Source organism: Oncorhynchus keta, chromosome 24 (genome assembly GCF_023373465.1).
Source record: "Oncorhynchus keta strain PuntledgeMale-10-30-2019 chromosome 24, Oket_V2, whole genome shotgun sequence".
In the NCBI taxonomy this organism is placed as follows: Eukaryota; Metazoa; Chordata; class Actinopteri; order Salmoniformes; family Salmonidae; genus Oncorhynchus; species Oncorhynchus keta.
This window is the reverse complement of record NC_068444.1, coordinates 1,242,666-1,251,735: the sequence shown is the minus strand read 5'-3', so window position 1 is coordinate 1,251,735 and position 9,070 is coordinate 1,242,666.

Sequence of the window (9,070 nt, the reverse complement as noted above, 5' to 3'; positions counted from 1 at the left end):
GACCTCCTCCTCCTCCTCCTCTGACCATAGACCCTGTCTATGAATTAGACCTCCTCCTCCTCCTCCTCCTCCTCCTCCTCCTCCAATAGACCCTGTCTATGAATTAGACCTCCTCCTCCTCCTCCAATAGGCCCTGTCTATGAATTATACCTCCTCCTCCTCCTCCTCCAAAAGACCCTGTCTATGAATTAGATCTCCTCCTCCAATAGACCCTGTCTATGAACTAGACCTCCTCCTCCCCCTCCAATAGACCCTGTCTATGAATTAGACCTCCTCCTTCTACTCCTCCAATAGACCCTGTCTATGAATTAGACCTCCTCCTCCTCCAATAGACCCTGTCTATGAATTATACCTTCTCCTCCTCCAATAGGCCCTGTCTATGAATTAGACCTCCTCCTCCTCCTCCAACAGACCCTGTCAATGAATTATACCTCCTCCTCCTCCTCCTCCTCCTCCTCCTCCTCCCTCCAATAGACCCTGTCTATGAATTAGATCTCCTCCTCCTCCTCCTCCTCCAATAGACCCTGTCTATGAATTATACCTCCTCCTCCTCCTCCTCCAATAGACCCTGTCTATGAATTAGATCTCCTCCTCCAATAGACCCTGTCTATGAATTAGACCTCCTCCTCCTCCAATAGACCCTGTCTATGAAGTAGACCTCCTCCTCCTCCTCCAATAGACCCTGTCTATGAATTAGACCTCCTCCTCCTCCTCCTCCTCCAATAGACCCTGTCTATGAATTAGACCTCCTCCTCCTCCTCCTCCTCCTCCTCCTCCTCCTCCAATAGACCCTGTCTATGAATTAGATCTCCTCCTGCTCCTCCTCCAATAGACCCTGTCTATGAATTAGCTCTCCTCCTCCTCCTCCAATAGACCCTGTCTATGAATTAGATCTCCTCCTCCTCCTCCTCCTCCTCCAATAGGCCCGGTCTATGAATTATACCTCCTCCTCCTCCTCCTCCAATAGACCCTGTCTATGAATTAGATCTCCTCCTCCTCCTCCTCCTCCAATAGGCCCTGTCTATGAATTATACCTCCTCCTCCTCCTCCTCCTCCTCCTCCTCCTCCAATAGGCCCTGTCTATGAATTATACCTCCTCCTCCTCCTCCTCCTCCTCCTCCAATAGACCCTATCTATGAATTAGACCTCCTCCTCCTCCTCCAATAGACCCTGTCTATGAATTATACCTCCTCCTCCTCCTCCTCCTCCTCCTCCTCCTCCAATAGACCCTGTCTATGAATTAGATCTCCTCCTCCAATAGACCCTGTCTATGAATTAGACCTCCTCCTCCTCCTCCTCCAATAGACCCTGTCTATGAATTAGACCTCCTCCTCCTCCTCCTCCAATAGACCCTGTCTATGAATTAGACCTCCTCCTCCTCCTCCTCCTCCAATAGACCCTGTCTATGAATTAGACCTCCTCCTCCTCCTCCTCCTCCTCCAATAGACCCTGTCTATGAATTAGACCTCCTCCTCCTCCTCCTCCAATAGACCCTGTCTATGAATTAGATCTCCTCCTCCTCCTCCTCCTCCAATAGACCCTGTCTATGAATTAGATCTCCCTCCTCCTCCTCCTCCTCCTCCAATAGACCCTGTCTATGAATTAGATCTCCTCCTCCTCCTCCTCCTCCTCCAATAGACCCTGTCTATGAATTAGACCTCCTCCTCATCCTCCTCCTCCTCCTCCTCCTCCTCCTCCTCCTCCAATAGACCCTGTCTATGAATTAGACCTCCTCCTCCTCCTCCTCCTCCTCCAATAGACCCTGTCTATGAATTAGACCTCCTCCTCCTCCTCCTCCTCCTCCTCCTCCTCCTCCAATAGACCCTGTCTATGAATTAGATCTCCTCCTGCTCCTCCTCCAATAGACCCTGTCTATGAATTAGCTCTCCTCCTCCTCCTCCAATAGACCCTGTCTATGAATTAGATCTCCTCCTCCTCCTCCTCCTCCTCCTCCAATAGGCCCGGTCTATGAATTATACCTCCTCCTCCTCCTCCTCCAATAGACCCTGTCTATGAATTAGATCTCCTCCTCCTCCTCCTCCTCCCTCCTCCAATAGGCCCTGTCTATGAATTATACCTCCTCCTCCTCCTCCTCCTCCTCCTCCTCCAATAGGCCCTGTCTATGAATTATACCTCCTCCTCCTCCTCCTCCTCCTCCTCCTCCTCCAATAGACCCTATCTATGAATTAGACCTCCTCCTCCTCCTCCAATAGACCCTGTCTATGAATTATACCTCCTCCTCCTCCTCCTCCTCCTCCTCCTCCAATAGACCCTGTCTATGAATTAGATCTCCTCCTCCAATAGACCCTGTCTATGAATTAGACCTCCTCCTCCTCCTCCTCCAATAGACCCTGTCTATGAATTAGACCTCCTCCTCCTCCTCCTCCAATAGACCCTGTCTATGAATTAGACCTCCTCCTCCTCCTCCTCCAATAGACCCTGTCTATGAATTAGACCTCCTCCTCCTCCTCCTCCAATAGACCCTGTCTATGAATTAGACCTCCTCCTCCTCCTCCTCCAATAGACCCTGTCTATGAATTAGATCTCCTCCTCCTCCTCCTCCTCCAATAGACCCTGTCTATGAATTAGATCTCCTCCTCCTCCTCCTCCAATAGACCCTGTCTATGAATTAGATCTCCTCCTCCTCCTCCTCCTCCAATAGACCCTGTCTATGAATTAGACCTCCTCCTCCTCCTCCTCCTCCTCCTCCCTCCTCCTCCTCCTCCTCCTCCAATAGGCCCGGTCTATGAATTATACCTCCTCCTCCTCCTCCTCCAATAGGCCCGGTCTATGAATTATACCTCCTCCTCCTCCAATAGGCCCTGTCTATGAATTAGACCTCCTCCTCCTCCTCCAATAGGCCCTGTCTATGAATTAGACCTCCTCCTCCTCCTCCAATAGACCCTGTCTATGAATTAGACCTCCTCCTCCACGTCCTCCTCCAATAGGCCCTGTCTATGAATTATACCTCCTCCTCCTCCTCGTCCTCCTCTAATAGACCCTGTCTATGAATTAGACCTCCTCCTCCAATAGACCCTGTCTATGAATTAGACCTCCTCCTCCTCCTCCAATAGACCCTGTCTATGAACTAGACCTCCCCCTCCTCCTCCTCCAATAGACCCTGTCTATGAACTAGACCTCCTCCTCCTCCAATAGGCCCTGTCTATGAATTATACCTCCTCCTCCTCCTCCTCCTCCTCCTCCTCCTCCTCCTCCTCCTCCTCCTCCCTCCTCCTCCTCCTCCTCCAATAGGCCCTGTCTATGAATTATACCTCCTCCTCCTCCTCCTCCTCCAATAGACCCTATCTATGAATTAGACCTCCTCCTCCTCCTCCAATAGACCCTGTCTATGAATTATACCTCCTCCTCCTCCTCCTCCTCCTCCTCCTCCTCCTCCTCCTCCTCCTCCAATAGACCCTGTCTATGAATTAGATCTCCTCCTCCAATAGACCCTGTCTATGAATTAGACCTCCTCCTCCTCCTCCTCCAATAGACCCTGTCTATGAATTAGACCTCCTCCTCTCCTCCTCCAATAGACCCTGTCTATGAATTAGACCTCCTCCTCCTCCTCCTCCAATAGACCCTGTCTATGAATTAGACCTCCTCCTCCTCCTCCTCCTCCACTAGACCCTGTCTATGAATTAGACCTCCTCCTCCTCCTCCTCCAATAGACCCTGTCTATGAATTAGATCTCCTCCTCCTCCTCCTCCTCCTCCAATAGACCCTGTCTATGAATTAGATCTCCTCCTCCTCCTCCTCCAATAGACCCTGTCTATGAATTATACCTCCTCCTCCTCCAATAGACCCTGTCTATGAATTAGACCTCCTCCTCCTCCTCCTCCTCCTCCTCCTCCAATAGGCCCGGTCTATGAATTATACCTCCTCCTCCTCCTCCTCCAATAGGCCCGGTCTATGAATTATACCTCCTCCTCCTCCAATAGGCCCTGTCTATGAATTAGACCTCCTCCTCCTCCTCCAATAGGCCCTGTCTATGAATTATACCTCCTCCTCCTCCTCGTCCTCCTCTAATAGACCCTGTCTATGAATTAGATCTCCTCCTCCTCCTCCTCCAATAGACCCTGTCTATGAATTAGATCTCCTCCTCCTCCTCCTCCAATAGACCCTGTCTATGAATTAGACCTCCTCCTCCTTCTCCTCCTCCTCCTCCAATAGGCCCGGTCTATGAATTATACCTCCTCCTCCTCCTCCTCCAATAGGCCCTGTCTATGAATTAGACCTCCTCCTCCTCCTCCAATAGACCCTGTCTATGAATTAGACCTCCTCCTCCTCCTCCAATAGACCCTGTCTATGAACTAGACCTCCCCTCCTCCTCCTCCAATAGACCCTGTCTATGAACTAGACCTCCTCCTCCTCCAATAGACCCTGTCTATGAATTAGACCTCCTCCTCCTCCTCCTCCTCCAATAGACCCTGTCTATGAATTAGACCTCCTCCTCCTCCTCCTCCTCCAATAGACCCTGTCTATGAATTAGACCTCCTCCTCTAATAGACCCTGTCTATGAATTAGACCTCCTCCTCCTCCTCCTCCTCCTCCTCCTCCTCCTCCTCCAATAGACCCTGTCTATGAATTAGACCTCCTCCTCCTCCAATAGACCCTGTCTATGAATTATACCTTCACCTCCTCCAATAGGCCCTGTCTATGAATTAGACCTCCTCCTCCTCCTCCAATAGACCCTGTCTATGAATTAGACCTCCTCCTCCGCCTCCTCCTCCAATAGGCCATGTCTATGAATTAGACCTCCTCCTCCTCCAATAGACCCTGTCTATGAATTAGACCTCCTCCTCCTCCTCCTCCAATAGACCCTGTCTATGAATTATACCTCCTCCTCCTCCTCCTCCAATAGACCCTGTCTATGAATTAGACCTCCTCCTCCAATAGACCCTGTCTATGAATTATACCTCCTCCTCCTCCAATAGGCCCTGTCTATGAATTAGACCTCCTCCTCCTCCTCCTCCTCCTCCTCCTCCTCCTCCTCCTCCTCCAATAGACCCTGTCTATGAATTAGACCTCCTCCTCCAATAGACCCTGTCTATGAATTAGACCTCCTCCTCCAATAGACCCTGTCTATGAATTATATCTCCTCCTCCTCCTCGTCCTCCTCTAATAGACCCTGTCTATGAATTAGACCTCCTCCTCCAATAGACCCTGTCTATGAATTAGACCTCCTCCTCCTCCTCCAATAGACCCTGTCTATGAACTAGACCTCCCCCTCCTCCTCCTCCAATAGACCCTGTCTATGAACTAGACCTCCTCCTCCTCCAATAGGCCCTGTCTATGAATTATACCTCCTCCTCCTCCTCCTCCTCCTCCTCCTCCTCCTCCTCCAATAGGCCCTGTCTATGAATTATACCTCCTCCTCCTCCTCCTCCTCCAGACCCTATCTATGAATTAGACCTCCTCCTCCTCCTCCAATAGACCCTGTCTATGAATTATTCCTCCTCCTCCTCCTCCTCCTCCTCCTCCTCCAATAGACCCTGTCTATGAATTAGATCTCCTCCTCCAATAGACCCTGTCTATGAATTAGACCTCCTCCTCCTCCTCCTCCAATAGACCCTGTCTATGAATTAGACCTCCTCCTCCTCCTCCTCCAATAGACCCTGTCTATGAATTAGACCTCCTCCTCCTCCAATAGACCCTGTCTATGAATTAGACCTCCTCCTCCTCCTCCTCCAATAGACCCTGTCTATGAATTAGACCTCCTCCTCCTCCTCCAATAGACCCTGTCTATGAATTAGACCTCCTCCTCCTCCTCCTCCTCCTCCAATAGACCCTGTCTATGAATTAGACCTCCTCCTCCTCCTCCAATAGACCCTGTCTATGAATTAGACCTCCTCCTCCTCCAATAGACCCTGTCTATGAATTATACCTCCTCCTCCTCCTCCTCCTCCTCCAATAGACCCTGTCTATGAATTAGACCTCCTCCTCCAATAGACCCTGTCTATGAATTAGACCTCCTCCTCCAATAGACCCTGTCTATGAATTATATCTCCTCCTCCTCCCTCCTCCTCTAATAGACCCTGTCTATGAATTAGACCTCCTCCTCCAATAGACCCTGTCTATGAATTAGACCTCCTCCTCCTCCAATAGACCCTGTCTATGAACTAGACCTCCCCTCCTCCTCCTCCAATAGACCCTGTCTATGAACTAGACCTCCTCCTCCAATAGGCCCTGTCTATGAATTATACCTCCTCCTCCTCCTCCTCCCCTGTCCTAGACCTCCTCCTCCTCCTCCCTCCTCCTCCTCCTCCTCCAATAGGCCCTGTCTATGAATTATACCTCCTCCTCCTCCTCCTCCTCCTCCTCCTCCTCCAATAGACCCTATCTATGAATTAGACCTCCTCCTCCTCCTCCAATAGACCCTGTCTATGAATTATACCTCCTCCTCCTCCTCCTCCTCCTCCTCCAATAGACCCTGTCTATGAATTAGATCTCCTCCTCCAATAGACCCTGTCTATGAATTAGACCTCCTCCTCCTCCTCCTCCAATAGACCCTGTCTATGAATTAGACCTCCTCCTCCTCCTCCTCCAATAGATCCTGTCTATGAATTAGACCTCCTCCTCCTCCTCCTCCAATAGACCCTGTCTATGAATTAGACCTCCTCCTCCTCCTCCTCCTCCAATAGACCCTGTCTATGAATTAGACCTCCTCCTCCTCCTCCTCCAATAGACCCTGTCTATGAATTAGATCTCCTCCTCCTCCTCCTCCTCCTCCAATAGACCCTGTCTATGAATTAGATCTCCTCCTCCTCCTCCTCCAATAGACCCTGTCTATGAATTAGATCTCCTCCTCCTCCTCCTCCTCCAATAGACCCTGTCTATGAATTAGACCTCCTCCTCCTCCTCCTCCTCCAATAGGCCCGGTCTATGAATTATACCTCCTCCTCCTCCTCCTCCAATAGGCCCGGTCTATGAATTATACCTCCTCCTCCTCCAATAGGCCCTGTCTATGAATTAGACCTCCTCCTCCTCCTCCAATAGGCCCTGTCTATGAATTATACCTCCTCCTCCTCCTCGTCCTCCTCTAATAGACCCTGTCTATGAATTAGATCTCCTCCTCCTCCTCCTCCAATAGACCCTGTCTATGAATTAGATCTCCTCCTCCTCCTCCTCCTCCAATAGACCCTGTCTATGAATTAGACCTCCTCCTCCTTCTCCTCCTCCTCCTCCAATAGGCCCGGTCTATGAATTATACCTCCTCCTCCTCCTCCTCCAATAGGCCCGGTCTATGAATTAGACCTCCTCCTCCAATAGACCCTGTCTATGAATTAGACCTCCTCCTCCTCCTCCAATAGACCCTGTCTATGAACTAGACCTCCCCCTCCTCCTCCTCCAATAGACCCTGTCTATGAACTAGACCTCCTCCTCCTCCAATAGACCCTGTCTATGAATTAGACCTCCTCCTCCTCCTCCTCCTCCAATAGACCCTGTCTATGAATTAGACCTCCTCCTCCTCCTCCTCCTCCAATAGACCCTGTCTATGAATTAGACCTCCTCCTCTAATAGACCCTGTCTATGAATTAGACCTCCTCCTCCTCCTCCTCCTCCTCCTCCAATAGACCCTGTCTATGAATTAGACCTCCTCCTCCTCCAATAGACCCTGTCTATGAATTATACCTTCACCTCCTCCAATAGGCCCTGTCTATGAATTAGACCTCCTCCTCCTCCTCCAATAGACCCTGTCTATGAATTAGACCTCCTCCTCCTCCTCCTCCTCCAATAGGCCATGTCTATGAATTAGACCTCCTCCTCCTCCAATAGACCCTGTCTATGAATTAGACCTCCTCCTCCTCCTCCTCCTCCTCCTCCAATAGACCCTGTCTATGAATTATACCTCCTCCTCCTCCTCCTCCAATAGACCCTGTCTATGAATTAGACCTCCTCCTCCTCCAATAGACCCTGTCTATGAATTATACCTCCTCCTCCTCCAATAGGCCCTGTCTATGAATTAGACCTCCTCCTCCTCCTCCTCCTCCTCCTCCTCCTCCTCCAATAGACCCTGTCTATGAATTAGACCTCTCCTCCAATCCCTGTCCTCCTCCTCCAATAGACCCTGTCTATGAATTATACCTCCTCCCTCCTCCTATAGACCTCTCCTCCTCCTCCCCTCCTCCTCCTCCAATAGACCCTGTCTATGAATTAGACCTCCTCCTCCTCCTCCAATAGACCCTGTCTATGAATTAGACCTCTCCTCCTCCTCCTCCTCCTCCTCCTCCAATAGACCCTGTCTATGAATTAGACCTCCTCCTCCTCCTCCTCCAATAGACCCTGTCTATGAATTAGACCTCCTCCTCCAATAGACCCTGTCTATGAATTATACCTCCTCCTCCTCCTCCAATAGACCCTGTCTATGAATTCCTACCTCCTCCAATAGACCCTGTCTATGAATTAGACCTCCTCCTCCTCCTCCTCCTCCAATAGACCCTGTCTATGAATTAGACCTCCTCCTCCTCCTCCTCCAATAGACCTCTATGAATTAGACTCCTCCTCCTAGACCCTGTCTCCTCCTCCATGACCCTGTAGAATTCCCCTCCTCCTCCTCCAATAGACCCTGTCTATGAATTAGACCCTCCTCCTCCTCCTCCCTCCTCCTCCTCCAATAGACCCTGTCTATGAATTAGACCTCCTCCTCCTCCTCCTCGTCCTCCTCCAATAGACCCTGTCTATGAATTAGACCTCCTCCTCCTCCTCGTCCTCCTCCAATAGACCCTGTCTATGAATTAGACCTCCTCCTCCTCCTCCAATAGACCCTGTATATGAATTAGACCTCCTCCTCCTCCAATAGACCCTGTCTATGAATTAGACCTCCTCCTCCAATAGACCCTGTCTATGAATTAGACCTCCTCCTCCTCCAATAGACCCTGTCTATGAATTAGACCTCCTCCTCCAATAGACCCTCCCTCCTCCTCCTCCTCCTCCAATAGACCCTGTCTATGAATTAGACCTCCTCCTCCTCCAATAGGCCCTGTCTATGAATTAGACCTCCTCCTCCAATAGACCTGTCTATGAATTAGACCTCCTCCTCCTCCTCCAATAGGCCCTGTCTATGAAT